This window comes from Lepidochelys olivacea, assembly GCF_965140295.1.
Source record: "Lepidochelys olivacea isolate rLepOli2 genome assembly, chromosome: 18".
Lineage (NCBI taxonomy): Eukaryota > Metazoa > Chordata > Testudines > Cheloniidae > Lepidochelys > Lepidochelys olivacea.
In genome coordinates, this window is record NC_140428.1 from 6,832,164 (window position 1) to 6,852,500 (window position 20,337).

The following is a 20,337-nucleotide window of genomic DNA, read 5'->3' on the forward strand; positions in this document are numbered from 1 at the left end:
TGGAGAGACTTGGGGGAAAACTTCCTGGTGCAAGTGCTGGAGGAACCAACTAGGGGCCATGCTCCTCTTGACCTGGTGCTCACAAACAGGGAAGAATTGGTAGGGGAAGTAGAAGTGGATGGCAACCTGGGCAGCAGTGATCATGAGGTGGTCAAGTTCAGGATCCTGACGAAAGGAAGAAAGGAGAGTAGCAGAATACGGACCCTGGACTCCAGAAAAGCAGACTTTGACTCCCTCAAGGAACTGATGGGAAGGATACCCTGGGATGCTAATATGAAGGGGATAGGAATCCAGGAGAGCTGGCTGTATTTTAAAGAAGCCTTATTGAGGGCACAGAAACAAACCATCCTGATGTGCAGAAAGAATAGCAAACATGGCAGGTGACCAGCTTGGGTTAACAGAGAAATCTTTGGTGAGCTTAAACACAAAAAGGAATCTTAGAAGAAGTGGAAACTTAGACAGATGACTAGGGAGGAGTATAAAAATATTGCTCGAACCTACAGGGGTGCAATCAGGAAGGCCAAAGCACAATTGGAGTTGCACCTAGCAAGGGATGTGAGGGGTAACAAGAATGGTTTCTACAGGTATCATAGTAGCAGCCGTGTTAGTCTGTATTTGCAAAAAGAAAAAGAGTACTTGTGGCACCTTAGAGACTAATCAATTTATTTGAGCATAAGCTTTCGTGAGCTACATAAGAGCATCCAATGAAGTGAGCTGTAGCTCACGAAAGCTTATGCTCAAATAAATTGGTTAGTCTCTAAGGTGCCACAAGTACTCCTTTTCTTTCTACAGGTATGTTAGCAACAAGAAGGTGGCCAGGGAAAGTGTGCGATCCTTACTGAATGGGGAAGGCAACCTAATGACAGACGATGTGGAAAAAGATAATGTACTCAATGCTTTTTTTTGTCTCGGTCTTCACAGACAAGGTCAGCTCCCAGACTGCTGCACTGGGCAATACAGTATGGGGAGGAGGTGAGCAGCCCTCAGTGGTGAAAGAACAGGTTAAGGACTATTTAGAAAAGCTGGACATGCATAAGTCTATGGGGCCAGATGCAATGCACCCCAAGGTGCTGAGGGAGTTGGCTGATGTGATTGCAGAGCCATTGGCTGTTATCTTTGAAAACTCGTGGCAATCAGGGAGGTCTTGGATGATTGGAAAAAGGCAAATATAGTGCCCATATTTTAAAAAGGGAAGAAAGAACCCGAGGAACTACAGCCTCACTTCAGTCCCTGGCAAAATCTTGGAGCAGATACTCAAGGAATCCATTCTGAAGCACTTGGAGGAGAGGAAGGTGATCAGGAACAGTCAACATGGATTCACCAAGGGAAAGTCATGCCTGACCAACTTGATTGCCTTCTGTGAGGAGATAACTGACTCTATGGATATAGGGAAAGTGGTGGACATGATATACGACTTTAGCAAAGCTTTTCATACAGTCTCCCACAGTATTCTTGCCAGCAAGTTAAAAAAGTATGGATTGGATGAATGGACTATTAGGCTGATAGAAAGCTGGCTACATTGTCGGGCTCAACTGGTAGTGATCAACGGCTCCATGTCTAGTTGGCAGCTGGTATCAAACGGAGTACCCCAGGGATCAGTCCTGGGGCTGGTTGTGTTCAACATCTTCATTAATGATCTAGATGATGGGATGGATTGCATCCTAAGCAAGTTAGTGGATGACACTAAGCTGGGGGAGAGGTAGATACACTGGAGGGTAGGGTCCAGGGTGACCTAGACAAATTGGAAGATTGGGCCAAAAGAAATCTAATAAGGTTCAACAAGGACAAGTGCAGAGTCCTGTACTTAGGAAGGAAGAATCCCATGCACTGCTCCAGGCTGGGGACCGACTGGCTAAGTGGCAGTTCTGCAGGAAAGGACCTGGGGATTACAGTGGACGAGAAGCTGGATATGAGTCAACAGTGTGCCCTTGTTGCCAAGAAGGCTAACGGCAATATGGGTTGCATTAGTAGGAGCACTGCCAGCAGACTGAGGGAAGTGATTATTCCCCTCTATTCAGCACTGGTGAGGCCACATCTGGAGCACTGTGTCCAGTTTTGGGCCTCCCATTACAGAAAGGATGTGCAGAAATTGGGGAGAGTCCAGCAGAGGGCAACAAAAATTATTAGGGGGCTGGGGAACATGATTTATGAGGAGAGGCTGAGGAAACTTGGGTTATTTAGTCTGCAGAAGAGAAGAGTGAGGGGGGATTTGATAGTAGCCTTCTACTACCTGAAGGGAGGTTCCAAACAGGATGGAGCTCGGCTGTTCGGTGGTAGCAGATGATAGAACAAGGAGTAATGGTCTCAAGTTGCAGTACGGGAGGTGCAGGTTGGATATTAGGAAAAACTATTTCACTAGGAGGGTGGTGAAGCACTGAAATGGGTTACCTAGGGAGGTGGTAGAATCTCCATTTTGGAGGTTTTTAAGACCCAGCTTGACAAAGCCCTGGCTGGGATGATTTAGTTGGGGTTGGTCCTGCTTTGAACAGGGGGTTGGACTAGATGACATCCTGAGTTCTGTTCCAACCCTAATCTTCTATGAAAGGGTAAGAAGCAGCCCAGGGGACTTTTTGCTGGTGAGTGAACTGGGGAACCAGTCTGTGTTTCGGGAGGATCACTGCTTACTTGCTGGTGAGCACCCCTACCATCGCCAAGGCACTGGGCTGGGACTCGGAGGAGCAGCGAGGGCCTGAGTCTCCTTACCCAGGGCACCCCCTGTTCCCTGAGTGGTGTCCCACTCCCCCAGTGGGCCAACACACCAGGCACTCTCACAGAGGTGGGCTATTTTACTGACTCTGGCCCTTAGGCAACACTGCCCCGAGCAGAAGGACCATTTGCTGACCCGGACCATTGGGCCACATTGTCCTGAGTGAAAGGGCCGTTTGCTGACCCTGGCAGTTGGGCCACACTGCCCTGAGTGAAAGGGCCATCTACTGACTCTGGCCATTGGGCCACGCTGCCCTGAGCGGAAGGGCCGCTTTACTGACCTTGGCCATTAGGTCACACTGCCCTGACTGGAAGGGCCGCTTTATTGGCTCTAGCCATTAGGCCATGTTGCCCTGTGTGGGAGTGCAACATTACTGACTCTGGCCACTAGGCTGTATTACCCTGTTTCGTAGTAAGGATCATTAGCACTGGACCTAACTGGCTCTAGCAGTTAGCCTCTTTCCTTGATTGTGTACACACGTGGCCAGACACCCTGTGACAGGGTGTACCTACCCCGCAACGCTCCCCCTCGTCAAAGAGCAAGATCTTGGAGAGGAGGTGGAGACTCTGGCTGAGCTCACAGGTCTGCTCCAATACATCTACAGGAACAGCTCTGTTTTTAGATCAGACATTCTCTACTTTGAAGCACATATATAGAGGGACCTGTAGGCATTGGCAGAGCAAAATTGTGAACTAAGCCTGCTCAGCCCTCAGTTGAAGACCCAACGGTGGCACCATCAGCAGTAACCACTGTACATGCTGAGGCCAGAGGGGGCCTGTGAGCCAAGTCTGGAAGCTGAAGCAAGACAAATTCAGAGTAGGAAAATATGATTTTTTTTTAACAAGGAGAGTAATTAACCATCAATTGGAGTCTCTGAATTAAGTCTGGTGTCTCTTTCCACAAGATCCACTCTAGCCCAACCAGAAATAAATGAAAGTAAGTGCTGAATTTTCTTAAGTCCAAGGCAGGGCATCCTCTTCCTTTCTTTTGGAAAAAAAAAGTATTTCAAGCAGAACCACTTCCCTTGATATGGAGCAAGAACTTCTATTGCTCCAAGGGACAAACAAGAGAGAACTGCCTAGTTTAACAGCTCCTTGTGAGGTGATTTCTGAAGAGGGATGGGGAATAAGGGGTTGGGAGTAGACCAGTATATAAATAGACAGAATATTGCATTGTAACCGTGTCCAGTACCCATTGGTCTGAAGTGATGGAAGTCCCTTACTCGATTTCCAAAACAAAGGGATGGTGGCTCTAGACCCCTGGGAATGAGTTCACCTCTCTTGACTATCCCATAAAGTATTCTGACCCAGGAGCAGGCTGCTATGTATGAGCAGCTGAAGTAGCTGGCCTCTTCTTACGGAACTGCTGCCTCTTTCTTAGAGGTTCAGAGGATCTCTGGTGGAGAAAAGGTTGTGGTGGTATTGGTCTCTGTGATGAATAACCTGGTGGTATAACACACTTCATTTCAGAGGCTGCTGTAAAGCCTGCAAGGGAACAAGGTGTGCCACATCGGGCCTCATCGGTTTTAGTAATGAATAAGCAATAAAAAAGGCAAGTCCTCTACATTGGACTGAGCTTCCTGTGGGAAGCTAGATCCCTGAAACCATAGAACTATCCTCACAACCACCATCATGGCCATGGGACTTGAAGCAGCATTTGCTGCATCAGGCGAAGCTAGTAAATTGGTTCTGGCCATGAACTATCCCACAGTCACAAGAGGCTGTTTATTTACAAACTTCAAAAGCTTATGTAACTTAAGTCATATCTGGCCAACACGGCCTGATAATTTCCTACTCAAAACAGAAAACTAGCAGAAGAATAAGACTTTCAGTCCAATAAATCTAAGTGCTTTGGTTCATGCTCTTTTGGTATGATTTTAAATGGTTGTTTGGACTTCTTTTTTGTGGCTCTCACCAACAGGAATCCCACGTGGGGTTGGGGAGGAAATAACAGAATTCAGGCCCCCTGGAAGGACATGGTACTTTTTGTCCACTTTCTAGGACATAGGGACTGCTGTGATAGGAGTTTGCCATCAAATTCTTGCAGAATCCATAATAGCCTCATTCATTGGAAGGGCAAACCTACCAGAAGCAGAAAATTGGAGAATATCAGTAAGTCTCTGGGCGGGCTCCTTAACCTCTTCTACAGGGATTTGTAAAGAGTCTGACACCATTTTAATAAGTCCTGAAATGCTTTCAAATCATGTAGTTGTGGTGTACTAGGAGGAACCACACAGTCTCATCTAGAGGTGATGAAATTATGGTATGTCCCAACAAGTCTGCAGAGTGGGATCAAGTGTCCTTGCCTGAATCCTCAAGCTGAAGAGAAGGCTGTATAGGAGTGCACAGGAGCAGCCTGAGTGGTTGAGACAGTAGAAGATGGTTCTTGTGAGGATATCATCTTTTAGGAGAAGGTTCCTGTCTCTATGGACCACAAAGAACCCAGTATCACCATACATGCATGCTAGGATAAGAACTTGGTGGTCCATGCCGGGCCCAGAGTCTATCATGAGATGAGTCTCTAGATTCCCTGCATGACTCATCATAACCAGGATATTCCCTTGAGGAATACATGTGAGTGTCCCACACAATCATTAGTAGCTGTGGAGGAAGACAAGGAAAATGAACCTTGTCATTTAAAGGTGAAGAAGTACATAAAAACGGCCACACTGTGTCAGATACAATGGTCCATCTAGCCCAGTATCCTGTCTTCCAACAGTGGCCAGTGCCAGGTGCTTCAGAGGGAATGAACAGAACAGGCAATCACCAAGTGATCCATTCCCTGTCGCCTACTCCCAGCTTCTGGCAGTCAGAGGCTAGGGACACTCAGAGCATGGGGTTGCATCCCTGACCATCCTGGCTAATAGCCATTGATGGGCCTAGCCTCCATGAACTTATCTAATTCTTTTCTGAATCCAGTTATAATTTTGGCCTTCACAACATCCCCCGGCAACAAGGTTCCACAGGTCACTGTGCATTGTGTGAAAAAATACTTCCTTTTCTTTGTTTTAAACCTGCTGCCTATAAATTTAATTGGGTGATTCTCACATAATGCACATCCTTATTCACTGTCTCCGCACCATTTCCGATTGTATAGACCTTTATCCTATCCCCCTTAAACACCTCTTTTCCAAGCTGAAAAGTCCCTGTCTTTTTTTTCTCCTCATACAGAAGCTGTTCCATGTCGTAATCCCCCCCCCCCCCTTTGTACCTTTTCCATTTCTAAACAATCTTTTTTGAGATTGGGCAACCAGAACTGCATGCAGTATTCAAGGTGTGGGCTTCCTTACTATGGATTAATATAGTGGCATTAAGATATTTACTGTCTTATTCTCTATCCCTTTCCTAATGATTCCTAACGTTCTGTTTGCTTTTTTGACTGCTGCTGCACATGGAACAGATGGTTTCAGAAAACTATCCACAATGACTCCAAGATCTCTTTCTTGAATGATAACTAATTTATATCACATCATCTTGTATGCATAGTTGGCATTATGTTTTCCAATATGTATTATTTATCAACATTGAATTTCATCTGCCATTTTGTTGCCCAGTCACCCAGTTCTGAGAGAGCCCTCTACAACTCCTCACAGTCTGCTTTGGACTTAACCATCTTGAGTAATTTTGTATCATCTGAAAATTTTGCCACCTCATTGCTTACCCCTTTTTCCAGATCATTTATTAATCTGTTGAACAGCACTGGTCCAAGTACAGATCACTGGGGGACACCATTATTTACCTCTCTCCATTCTGAAAACTGTCCATTTACTCCTTCTCTTTGTTTCCTGTCTTTTAACCCATTACAGATCCATGAAAAGACCTTCCCTCTTATTCTTTGACTGCTGACTTTGGTTAAGAGCCTTTGATGAGGAACCTTGTCAAAGGCTTTCTGGAAGTCCAAGTACACTATGACCACTTGTCCATATCATAGAATATCAGGGTTGGAAGGGACCCCAGAAGGTCATCTAGTCCAACCCCCTGCTCGAAGCAGGACCAATTCCCAGTTAAATCATCCCAGCCAGGGCTTTGTCAAGCCTGACCTTAAAAACCTCTAAGGAAGGAGATTCTACCACCTCCCTAGGTAACGCATTCCAGTGTTTCACCACCCTCTTAGTGAAAAAGTTTTTCCTAATATCCAATCTAAACCTCCCCCACTGCAACTTGAGACCATTACTCCTCGTTCTGTCATCTGCTACCATTGAGAACAGTCTAGAGCCACCCTCTTTGGAACCCCCTTTCAGGTAGTTGAAAGCAGCTATCAAATCCCCCCTCATTCTTCTCTTCTGCAGGCTAAACAATCCCATCTCCCTCAGCCTCTCCTCATAACTCATGTGTTCCAGACCCCTAATCATTTTTGTTGCCCTTCGCTGGACTCTCTCCAATTTATCCACATCCTTCTTGTAGTGTGGGGCCCAAAACTGGACACAGTACTCCAGATGAGGCCTCACCAATGTCGAATAGAGGGGAACGATCACGTCCCTCGATCTGCTCGCTATGCCCCTACTTATACATCCCAAAATGCCATTGGCCTTCTTGGCAACAAGGGCACACTGCTGACTCAGATCCAGCTTCTCGTCCACTGTCACCCCTAGGTCCTTTTCTCCAGAACTGCTGCCTAGCCATTCGGTCCCTAGTCTGTAGCTGTGCATTGGGTTCTTCCGTCCTAAGTGCAGGACCCTGCACTTATCCTTATTGAACCTCAGATTTCTTTTGGCCCAATCCTCCAATTTGTCTAGGTCCTTCTGTATCCTATCCCTCCCCTCCAGCGTATCTACCACTCCTCCCAGTTTAGTATCATCCGCAAATTTGCTGAGAGTGCAATCCACACCATCCTCCAGATCATTTATGAAGATATTGAACAAAACCGGCCCGAGGACCGACCCTTGGGGCACTCCACTTGATACCGGCTGCCAACTAGACATGGAGCCATTGATCACTACCCGTTGAGCCCGACAATCTAGCCAGCTTTCTACCCACCTTATAGTGCATTCATCCAGCCCATACTTCCTTAACTTGTTGACAAGAATACTGTGGGAGACCGTGTCAAAAGCTTTGCTAAAGTCAAGAAATAATACATCCACTGCTTTCCCTTCATCCACAGAACCAGTAATCTCATCATAAAAGGTGATTAGATTAGTCAGGCATGACCTTCCCTTGGTGAATCCATGCTGGGTGTTCCTGATCACTTTCCTCTCATGCAAGTGCTTCAGGATTGATTCTTTGAGGACCTGCTCCATGATTTTTCCAGGGACTGAGGTGAGGCTGACTGGCCTGTAGTTCCCAGGATCCTCCTTCTTCACTTTTTTAAAGATTGGCACTACATTAGCCTTTTTCCAGTCATCCGGGACTTCCCCCGTTCGCCACGAGTTTTCAAAGATAATGGCCAATGGCTCTGCAATCACAGCCGCCAATTCCTTCAGCACTCTCGGATGCATCTCGTCCGGCCCCATGGACTTGTGCACGTCCAGCTTTTCTAAATAGTCCCTAACCACCTCTATCTCCACAGAGGGCTGGCCATCTCTTCCCCATTTTGTGATGCCCAGCGCAGCAGTCTGGGAGCTGACCTTGTTAGTGAAAACAGAGGCAAAAAAAGCATTGAGTACATTAGCTTTTTTCACATCCTCTGTCACTAGGTTGCCTCCCTCATTCAGTAAGGGGCCCACACTTTCCTTGGCTTTCTTCTTGTTGCCAACATACCTGAAGAAACCCTTCTTGTTACTCTTGACATCTCTGGCTAGCTGCAGCTCCAGGTGCGATTTGGCCCTCCTGATATCATTCCTACATGCCCGAGCAATATTTTTATACTCTTCCCTGGTCATATGTCCAACCTCCCACTTCTTGTAAGCTTCTTTTTTATGTTTAAGATCCGCTAGGATTTCACCATTAAGCCAAACTGGTCGCCTGCCATATTTACTATTCTTTTGACTCATCGGGATGGTTTGTCCCTGTAACCTCAACAGGGATTCCTTGAAATACAGCCAGCTCTCCTGGACTCCTTTCCCCTTCAAGTTATTCCCCCAGGGGATCCTGGCCATCCGTTCCCTGAGGGAGTCGAAGCCTGCTTTCCTGAAGTCCAGGGTCCGTATCCTGCTGCTTACCTTTCTTCCCTGTGTCAGGATCCTGAACTCAACCAACTCATAGATTCATAGATATTTAGGTCAGAAGGGACCATTATGATCATCTAGTCTGACCTCCTGCACAACGCAGGCCACAGAATTTCACCCACCACTCCTAAAAAGGACCTCACACCTATATCTGTGCTATTGAAGTCCTCAAATTGTAGTTTGAAGACCTCAAGGAGCAGAGAATCCTCCAGCAAGTGACCCGTGCCCCATGCTACAGAGGAAGGCGAAAAACCTCCAGGGCCTTCCAATCTGCCCTGGAGGAAAATTCCTTCCCGACCCCAGATATGGCGATCAGCTAAACCCTGAGCATATGGGCAAGATTCATCAGCCAGATACCCGGGAAAGAATTTTTTGTAGTAACTTGGATCTTACCCCCATCTAAAAACCCATCACAGGCCATTGGGCCTATTTACCATGAATATTTAATTACCAAAACCATGTTATCCCATCATACCATCTCCTCCATAAACTTATCGAGTTTAATCTTAAAGCAAGATAGATCTTTTGCCCCCACTACTTCCCTCGGAAGGCTATTCCAAAACTTCACTCCTCTGATGGTTAGAAACCTTCGTCTAATTTCTAATCTAAATTTCCTAGTGGCCAGTTTATATCCATTTGTTCTTGTGTCCACATTGGTACTGAGTTTAAATAATTCCTCTCCCTCTCTGGTATTTATCCCTCTGATACATTTATAGAGAGCAATCATATCTCCCCTCAACCTTCTTTTAGTTAGGCTAAACAAGCCAAGCTCCCTGAGTCTCCTTTCATAAGACAAGTTTTCCATTCCTCGGATCATCCTAGTAGCCCTTCTCTGTACCTGTTCCAGTTTGAATTCATCCTCCTTAAACATGGGAGACCAGAACTGCACACAGTATTCCAGGTGAGGTCTCACCAGTGCCTTATATAACAGTACTAAAACCTCCTTATCCCTACTGGAAATACCTCTCCTGATGCATCCCAAGACGACATTAGCTTTTTCACAGCCATATCACATTGGCAGCTCATAGTCATCCTATGATCAACCAATACTCCAAGGTCCTTTTCCTCCTCCGTTACTTCTAGTTGATGCGTCCCTAGCTTATAACTAAAATTCTTGTTATTAATCCCTAATGCATGACCTTACGCTTCTCACTATTAAATTTCATCCTATTCCTATTACTCCAGTTTACAAGGTCATCCAGATCCTCCTGTAGGGTATCCCTGTCCTTCTCTAAATTAGCAATACCTCCCAGCTTTGTATCATCTGCAAACTTTATTAGCACACTCCCACTTTTTGTGCCCAGGTCAGTAATAAAAAGATTAAATAAGATTGGTCCCAAAACTGATCCTTGAGGAACTCCACTGGTAACCTCCCTCCAACTTGACAGTTCACCTTTCAGTAGGACCCGTTGTAGTCTCCCCTTTAACCAATTCCCTATCCACCTTTCAATTTTCCTATTGATGCCCATCTTATCCAATTTAACTAATAATTCCCCATGTGGCACAGTATCAAACGCCTTACTAAAATCTAAGTAAATTAGATCCACTGCGTTTCCTTTATCTAAAAAATCTGGTACTCTCTCAAAGCAGGAGATCAGGTTGGTTTGGCACGATCTACCTTTTGTAAAACCATGTTGTATTTTGTCCCATTTACCATTGACTTCAATGTCCTTAACTACCTTCTCCTTCAAAATTTTTTCCAAGACCTTGCATACTACAGATGTCAAACTAACAGGCCTATAATTACTTGGATCACTTTTTTTCCCTTTCTTAAAAATAGGAACTATGTTAGCAATTCTCCAATCATACGGTACAACCCCTGAGTTTACAGATTCATTAAAAATTCTTGCTAATGGGCTTGCAATTTCTTGTGCCAATTCTTTTAATATTCTTGGATGAAGATTATCTGGGCCCCCCGATTTAGTCCCATTAAGCTGTTTGAGTTTCGCTTCTACCTCAGATATGGTGATGTCTACCTCCATATCCTCATTCCCATTTATCATGCTACCATTATCCCTAAGATCCTCTTTAGTCTTATTAAAGACTGAGGCAAAGTATTTGTTTAGATATTGGGCCATGCCTAGATTATCCTTGACCTCCACTCCATCCTCAGTTTTTAGCAGTCCCACTTCTTTCTTTGTTTTCTTCCTATTTATATGACTATAGAACCTTTTACTATTGGTTTTAATTCCCTTTGCAAGGTCCAACTCTACTTGACTTTTAGCCTGTCTCACTTTATCCCTACATATTCTGACCTCAATAAGGTAGCTTTCCTTACTGATCCCTCCCTTCTTCCACTCCCTATATGCTTTCTGCTTTTTCTTAATTACCTCTCTAAGATGCTTGCTCATCCAGCTTGGTCTACAACTCCTGCCTATGAATTTTTTCCCCTTTCTTGGGATGCAGGCTTCCGATAGCTTCTGCAGCTTTAATTTAAAATAATCCCAGGCCTCCTCTACCTTTAAACCCAAAAATTCTTCAGTCCAATCCACTTCCCTAACTAATTTCCTTAATTTTTGAAAGTCAGCCCTTTTGAAATCAAAAACCCTAGTTGCAGATTTATTTTTGTTAATCCTTCCATTCAATTTGAACTGAATTAGCTCATGATCACTTGAGCCAAGATTATCCCCTACAACCATTTCCTCTATGAGGTCCTCCTTACTCACCAAGACCAAATCTAAAATGGCATCCCCTCTAGTTGGTTCAGCAACTACTTGTTGAAGGAATCCATCAGCTATCGCATCTAGGAAAATCTGAGCCCTATTATTATTACTAGCACTCGTCCTCCAGTCTATATCTGGGAAGTTAAAGTCTCCCATGATCACACAGTTTCCATTAGTATTTACTTTATTAAAAAGGGCTCTATCCATATCCAAATTAGATCCCGGCGGTCTATAGCACACTCCAAGCACTATCCCAGGGGAGGCTCTAATAGTTTTCTTCCCCAATTTAATTGTTGCCCAGACAGACTCAGTCATATCCATTTCATCGCTTCTTATTTCTTTACATTCTATCTCATCATTGATATACAGTGCTACTCCACCACCTTTACCTTTATTTCGGTCTTTCCTAAACAGCACATACCCTTCAATACCTGTAGCCCAGTCATGACTACTATTCCACCAGGTCTCTGTTATACCTATAATATCTGGTTTCACTTCCTGCACCAGTAACTCTAGTTCCTCCATTTTGTTACCTAGGCTCCTTGCATTAGTGTACAAACATCTTAATTTTTGCTGTTTGGCCTCACTCACATTCTGTACCCTATTAGGCACGGTTATTTTACTACCAGTATAACCTATTAGGCTTGTATCTACACTGCCCTTCCTCCTACCTACAGCTGTATCCACTCTTACTTCATTTTCTTTCCACTCTATGCTAAATTCTGGCGTGGAGATTACCTGGACATCTCCCAACCATCTCCCCCAAATTCCTAGTTTAAAGCTCTCTTAATCAGTTGTGCCAGCCTCCATCCTAGAAGCCTATTTCCTTCCCTACTCAGATGAAGTCCATCCCGAGAGAACTGTCCTCTATCCATGAATGCCTCCCAATGGCCATACATCCCAAAGCCCTCCTTATAGCACCACTGCCTAAGCCATCTATTGATAGTCATAATCTTGTCACACCTTTGTTGCCCTTCTCTAGGAACAGGCAGAATCCCACTAAAGATCACCTGAGCCTCAATTTCCTTAAGCATCCTCCCCAGCCTAGCATAGACTCCCTTAATACTTTCCAGCAAGAATCTAGCCGTATCATTTGTTCCCACATGAAGGATAATTAGGGGATTCTTTCCCGCTCCCTTTAGAATCCTTTTCAACCTCAGGTCTACATCCTGTATCTTAGCACCTGGAAGACAGCACACCCTCCTATTTTCTGGATCAGCTCTGGTTACAGGCCTATCTATTCTTCTCAGTAAAGAGTCCCCAATCACATAGACCTGCCTTTTCCTAGTGACGGTGCTATTCTCCAGTCTATCCCCTGTTCCCTCTGGCTGCAAGTTCTTTCCATTCCCATTCTCCCTTGTAATACTTTTTAACCCATCCTGTATCCTCCTAGGGCTCATATTTGGTGTAATCTCCATTAACTCTTCCCCTTTTCCTATAGGACTAACCACTCTTCTCTTCTTCCTTGCCCTGTCACCTTCAGTGACTACCTGCTGAGCCCCTTCCTCATTTTCCAACTCTGCAAACCTATTCTGAAGCTCTATTTCTCCTTCACTAGCCTGTCTTTTCCTCTGCCTAGTTCTTTTAGTCACATGCTTCCACTGACCACTTTCCTCACCCAGTCTCCCCTCAGAATTCCCTAGTCCTGCTTCCATCTGCAAGTCTGAACTTTTCCCTTCAGATACCTCAAGTCTTTGCTCCATAATCTGCTCAAACCCCTTCCTAAACTCTACCAGACTTTCCACCTGCATCTCCAAACCTCTGATCTTTTCCTCCATCAGCTCTATCAGACGACATTTCATGCAGACAAAACTCTTACCAGGTGCCCCCTCCAGGATCATGTACATACCACAGCTTCCACATCCAGTCATCTTCATTGTGTCATCTGCTACATGGGTCACTCCCACTGCCACCTCTGAATCTGTCATAGCCTTCCCACCTAAATCCTGTTAATCTGGGAAACACAAACCACACCAAACCACCACCCACAGCAAAACCAAACCCCACACAAGCACCACAAGACAAACTCCCCTTTCAAACTCCCACTCAAACTCCCCTGTTTACAGCTCTGTTTGTTAGCTCCTGTGCCGCTGCCTGACTGGCTGCTACCTTTATAGGACCCCTAGTCAGGCAAGCCCTGCCCCCTAATCAGGGCTCAGCTTCTCTCCCAGCACAAAGCCCCTACACATACAGATACCACCAATACAAAACCAAACACACACACAAATACCTTCTCCTCCAACAGAACTCCCACTCAAACTCCCCTGTTTACAGCTCTGTTTGCTAGCTCCTGTGCCGCTGCCTGACTGGCTGCTACCTTTATAGGACCCCTAGTCAGTGAAGCCCCGCCCCCTAATCAGGGCTCAGCTTCTCTCCCAGCACAAAGCCTCTACACATACAAATACCACCAATACAAAACCAAACACACACAAATACCTTCTGCTCCAACAGAACTCCCACTCAAATTCCCCTGTTTACAGCTCTGTTTGCTAGCTCCTGTGCCGCTGCAGCTGTCTGTAGTCCTAAAGCCTTTGCAAAAGGGTTCTGGGGAGGGCAGCCTTATTGCGTCCTTCATGGTAGGACACTTTACCACTCCAGGCCAGTAACACGTACTCGGGAATTATTGTAGAACAAAGCATTGCAGTGTATGTTTGCTGGCATTCAAACAACATCCATTCTTTATCTCTCTGTGTTATCCTCAGGAGAGTGAGATATAATTCATGGTCACCTGGTTGAAATAGAGTGCTTTTCTTTAGGGGACACTCAGAGGAGCCCATTCCTGCTGGGCTGTTTGCCTGTGGCTAAACAGAAATGTTCCCCGCTGTTAGCCACAGGGAGGGGGGAAGGTTGAGGGGGTAGTCACGCGGTGGGAGGAGGCGAAATGCGACCTTGTAACGAAAGCACATGTGCTATGTATGTAATGTTAACAGCAAGGTTTACCCTGAAAGAGTGTAGCCACTGTTTTATAAAATGTGTCTTTTTAAATACCGCTGTCCCTTTTTTTTTCTCCACCAGCTGCATGTGTTTCAGTGATCACAGGATCTTCTCCTTCCCAGAGGCTAGTGAAGCTTAGAAAGAAAAAAAAACGCACTCGCGATGAAATGTTCTCCGAGCTCATGCTGTCCTCCCACACTGACAGAGCACAGACAAATGTGTGGAGGCAAATAATGTCAGAGTGCAGGAAAGCACAAAATGACCGGGAGGAGAGGTGGCGGGCTGAAGAGAGTAAGTGGCAGGCTGAAGACAGGCTGAAGCTCAAATGTGGCGGCAGCGTGATGAGAGGAGGCAGGATTCAATGCTGCGGCTGCTGCAGGACCAAACCAGTATGCTCCAGTGTATGGTTGAGCTGCAGCAAAGGCAGCTGGAGCACAGACTGCCACTGCAGCCCCTCTGTAACCAACCGCCCTCCTCCCCAAGTTCCATAGCCTCCACACCCAGACGCCCAAGAACGCGGTGGGGGGGCCTCCGGCCAACCAGCCACTCCACCACAGAGGATTGCCCAAAAAAAAGAAGGCTGTCATTCAATAAATTTTAAAGTTGTAAACTTTTAAAGTGCTGTGCTTAAAGTGCTGTGTGGCATTTTCCTTCCCTCCTCCACCACCCCTCCTGGGCTTCCTTGGTAGTCATCCCCCTATTTGTGTGATGAATGAATAAAGAATGCATGAATGTGAAGCAACAATTACTGTATTGCCTCTGCAAGCGGTAATTGAAGGGAGGAGGGGCGGGTGGTTAGCTTACAGGGAAGTAGAGTGAACCAAGGGGCGGGGGCTTTCATCAAGGAGAAACAAACAGAACTTTCACACCGTAGCCTGGCCAGTCATGAAACTGGTTTTCAAAGCTTCTCTGATGCACCCCGCGCCCTCCTGTGCTCTTCTAACCGCCCTGGTGTCTGGCTGCGCGTAACCAGCAGCCAGGCGATTTGCCTCAACCTCCCACCCCGCCATAAATGTCTCCCCCTTACTCTCACAGAGATTGTGAAGCACACAGCAAGCAGTAATAACAATGGGAATATTGGTTTCGCTGAGGTCTAAGCGAGTCAGTAAACTGCACCAGCGCGCCTTTAAACGTCCAAATGCACATTCTACCACCATTCTGCACTTGCTCAGCCTGTAGTTGAACAGCTCCTGACTACTGTCCAGGCTGCCTGTGTACGGCTTCATGAGCCATGGCATTAAGGGGTAGGCTGGGTCCTCAAGGATACATATAGGCATTTCAACATCCCCAACAGTTATTTTCTGGTCTGGGAAGAAAGTCCCTTCCTGCAGCTTTTGAAACAGACCAGAGTTCCTGAAGATGCGAGCATCATGCACCTTTCCCGGCCATCCCACGTTGATGTTGGTGAAACGTCCCTTGTGATCCACCAGAGCTTGCAGCACTATCGAAAAGTACCCCTTGCGGTTTATGTACTCGGCGGCTTGGTGCTCCGGTGCCAAGATAGGGATATGGGTTCTGTCTATGGCCCCACCACAGTTAGGGAATCCCATTGCAGCAAAGCCATCCACTATGACCTGCACATTTCCCAGGGTCACTACCCTTGATATCAGCAGATCTTTGATTGCGTGGGCTACTTGCATCACAGCAGCCCCCACAGTAGATTTGCCCACTCCAAATTGATTCCCAACTGACCGGTAGCTGTCTGACGTTGCAAGCTTCCACAGGGCTATCGCCACTCGCTTCTCAACTGTGAGGGCTGCTCTCATCTTGGTATTCATGCGCCTCAGGGCAGGGGAAAGCAAGTCACAAAGATCCATGAAAGTGCCCTTACGCATGCGAAAGTTTAGCAGCCACTGGGAATCGTCCCAGACCTGCAACACTATGCGGTCCCACCAGTCTGTGTTTGTTTCCCGAGCCCAGAATCGGCATTCCACAGCATGAACCTGCCCCATTAGCACCATGATGCATGCATTGGCAGGGCTCATGCTTTCAGAAAAATCTGTGTCCATGTCCTGATCACTCACGTGACCGCGCTGACATCGCCTCCTCACCCGGTATCGCTTTGCCAGGTTCTGGTGCTGCATATACTGCTGGATAATGTGTGTGGTGTTTAATGTGCTCCTAATTGCCAAAGTGAGCTGAGCGGCCTCCATGCTTGCCTTGGTATGGCGTCCGCACAGAAAAAAGGCGCGGAACGATTGTCTGCCGTTGCTCTGACGGAGGGAGGGGCGACTGATGACATGGCTTACAGGGTTGGCTTCAGGGAGCTAAAATCAACAAAGGGGGTGTCTTTACATCAAGGAGTATTTCAGGCAGGACTTCACGGAGGGTTCCAATAAGAAATGGTGCACCTAAGTTATCGTTCTTATTGGAACAAGAAGGTTAGCCTGGCCTCTGATTGATACATGGCTAGATTTACCTCGCTGCACCTTCTCTGTGAGTGACTGCAGTGTGACCCAGAAGAATGAGTCCCCTAGACATGGGAGGGGGGAAGCAAATGAGTACAAAACAAATCTGGTCTATTTCTTGTTTTGACCCACTCTATCTATCTTTTACATCTTTGGCTGGCAGCAGACGGTGCAGAAGGACTGCATGCCATCCACATCTCATGGCTGCTCGGCAGAAGATGGTACAGTATGACTGCTAGCCATCCTCATCTCTTGCCTGCCTGGCAGAAGATGGTACAATACGACTACTAGCAATCCTCATCTCTTGCCTGCCTGGCAGAAGATGGTACAGTACGACTGCTAGCAGTCCGTATAGCCTGCCTGCTCACCATAAGACGGTTCAATAGGACTGACTGCAGGACTAAAGAGAATGACCTGGTCAAGTCACTCCAAATTTAGTCCCTGCGCCCATGTCTGCCCAGGCGCTCCCAGCCGACGTGGCCAGGAGCACCTCGGACATGACGATGACGGCTACCAGTCGTACTGTACCATCTGCTACCACAAGGCAAGGGGTTGCTGCTACTGTGTAGCAATGCCGTACCGCGTCTGCCAGCACCCAGGAGACATAGGGTGACGGTTACCTGAGCGGGCTCCATCCTTGCCGTGGTATGGCGTCTGCACAGGTAACTCAGGAAAAAAGGCGCAAAACGATTGTCTGCCCTTGCTTTCACGGAGGGAGGGAGGGAACGGGGGCCTGACGATATGTACCCAGAACCACTCGTGACAATGTTTTAGCCCCATCAGGCATTGGGATCTCAACCCAGAATTCCAATGGGCAGCAGCGACTGCGGGAACTGTGGGATAGCTACCCACAATGCAACGCTCCGGAAGTCGACTCTAGCCTCGGTACTGTGGAAGCGCTCCGCCGAGTTAATGCACTTAATGCACTTAGAGCATTTTCTGTGGGGACACACACACTCGAATATATAAAACCGATTTCTAAAAAACCAACTTCTATAAATTCGACCTTATTCCGTAGTGTAGACATACCCTAACACGGCTGCTACTCTGACACTTGATACAGTTACACAATTGTTAGATGAGCTTTTTAATCCAAAGATCTATTTGAAGCCCCACATTGGAAACTAGGGAAAACTGGTATAATTACTGTTTGAAATGGATAAAGATCAGAGAGATTTGGTTATTGCTTGAAAACAAGTTCAATATAAAATGTATTTTATAAACAATTGGTTAATAATTTGGAGCTTTCCTGAAAGTTTTATTACTGGAGGCAGGCATGGCCAGTGCAAGGATGTTTTGCGCCCTAAGTGAAACTTCCACCTTGTGCCCGTCCCCCCCCCAAGCCCTGTGGCAGCTCCCCTCCGCCCTGAGGCGCCCCCCCCCCCGCAGCAGCTCCGCCCCAGCTCACCTCTGCTCTGCCTCCTCCGCGATCATGCCCCCGCTGCCACTTCTCCCGCCTCCCAGGTCTGAGGCACCAATCAGCTGTTTGGTGGGCAAGCCTGGGAGGGAGAGAAGCCGAGCAGGGCGTTGCTCAGGAGAGGAGGTAGAGCAGAGATGAGCTGGGGTGGGGAGCGGTTCCCCTGTGCGCTGCCCCCTCCCCCCAGGTACTTGCTGCAGGTGGCCCTCCCCGCGCCCCCCCAGCCCCAGCTCACCTCCACTCCACCGCCTCCCCAGAGCGCACTTTTGGCCGCCCCCAACCACTTGGCGCCCTAGGCGGCTGCCTACTTTGCCTAGTGGTTGCACCGGCCCTGGAGGAAGGAAGCGTGAACCACCAAACTCAGTGTCTTCATGTTCATGGCAAGGGTCAGTGTCCATATTATTCTAAATAAGGAGGATTTTGATCACATATTTGTAGATTTATAATGAAACAAGCTATTTCCTGTCCTTACAGAGCAGCTGCGAGCTCTGGAGAAGAAAAGCAAACCGGGCAACGCGGCGAAGCAGCTTCCTACGCGTAAAGCCCCCATCCCCCCCGCCCGTGAGGGGCTCTCGGCTGGTTCCCCCGATGGCGCTGCGGGGTGACGGACTCCCCGGCCTGGGACCCCGCGAAGGAGAAGCTTTGTGGAGGGGCTCAGCCAGCCCTACCGAGGCTGCCAACGCGGGACCCCGACTCCCCGCACCCTCTGAAGGCGGCATGTCCTGGGCCCGCAGCGTCATGCCAGACACGCGGTTCTGCTGCAGACTCGGGGGTCGGGGACTCCGCGGTGCTCGGGGCAAACCCGGGTCCATGACACGCTGGGGCCGGGGGGCGGGTGCGAACCCTGGGGCACTCGGGCACTGGGTGTCCCAGGCCGGCCCCGCCCCAGCCCCAGGAGCGGGCAGGGAGGCAGCACAGCCAGAGGCACCGCGAGTCACCCCCTGGCGGGGCCGGGCTGCAGCGGCAGGGTCTGGGTGCAGCGCCCGGATATGACTGCCTTGGCTGGGGTTTGGGGGACCCCGGGCTCCTCCCGCCTCATTCCCCCGGCCCGCAGCGCCCCTAGAGCCCCACCAGGAGCACTGACCAGAAGTGAGGGGCGGACCCGGGCGCGCAACGGACCGGCGGCAGGGAGCGGAAGTACGTTGCCCCGGTGCCCGCTCCTTTCGAGTCCCACGGGGAACTTCCGGTTCGGCAGCGACCTCTTCCGGGAATCGCTCTAACGGACCCCCAGCGGGTGAAGCGCACCCCGCCATTTCCCTGGCTGGGGAGCGAGTGGAGCAGGGACCGGGCAGGGCCGGGGAGTGCGTGGGCAGGAGGGGCAGGGCTGGGGGTCCCCGCTGCACTGCACCAGCTGGAGCCCACCCCCCGCAGCGCGCTGGGGCGGGGCGAGGAGACAACATCTCCCCGGGGGGGGCCTCTCCAGCTTCACGGCAGCTTCTGCTTCCGGCGTCGCCCTGCCGGCCCCTCGCTCGAAAGATGGGAAGGCGGGGCAGGGCCTGGCAGCGACTGGCGCGAGATGGAGGTAGGGGAGAAACCACATCTCCCATGATGCCCTGGGGCCTGCAGCAGGTGGGGGAGACCCTACATCTCCCATGATGCACTGGCTCACTCCCTCTCCCCGCCCAGCTCAGGGGCAGCCTCACCCAGTTACTGAGCTTGTGGCCCCGGGATTTCCCCTCCCCTGCCCTGCGCCTCCCCCCAGTCTCCATAGGGTTTGCAGGTGGGGTGCCTTTGGGGGTTGGGGTTAGGGGAAGATGGGAGGGGCTGGGGGCAACTCAGGTTGTGAGGGTGGCCACTCACGTGTTCCCAGAATGCCAGGGAGACAGGGCGGGGGAGGTAATGACTGTTATAGGAGCAACTTCTCTTGGGGAGAGAGACAAGCTTTTGAGCCAGGCAGGGCTCTTCTTCAGGGCTGGGAGAGGGTCTCAGAGCTGCCAAGCCAGAGGGGGTACTTGGGACCTTATCAGACTGGCTCAGTGAAGATGGGGTGTTGACAGACCAATACAGACGCTCTCCAGAGAATGGAGCAGCTTCCGCCCATGCAGCTAGGCAATGAGCATTTCCCACAGCCTGGAGCCAAGGGGGAGGCGGCAGCTGCTGTTCTA

At 48.6% G+C, this 20,337-nt stretch overlaps 1 pseudogene across 1 annotated transcript in view; it reads right to left on the minus strand.

The window, feature by feature from the left end:
• LOC311532968 (leucine-zipper-like transcriptional regulator 1) overlaps positions 1–19,941 on the minus strand; it is a 116,590-nt pseudogene extending 96,649 nt beyond the window's left edge. The window contains exons 1-2 of the transcript in view: positions 19,876–19,941; positions 19,317–19,448 (exon numbers count right to left, since the gene is read on the minus strand). The product of the transcript in view is annotated as a leucine-zipper-like transcriptional regulator 1 (transcript). The remainder of the gene's footprint in view (positions 1–19,316; positions 19,449–19,875) is intronic.
• Positions 19,942–20,337: the final 396 nt, after the last annotated feature.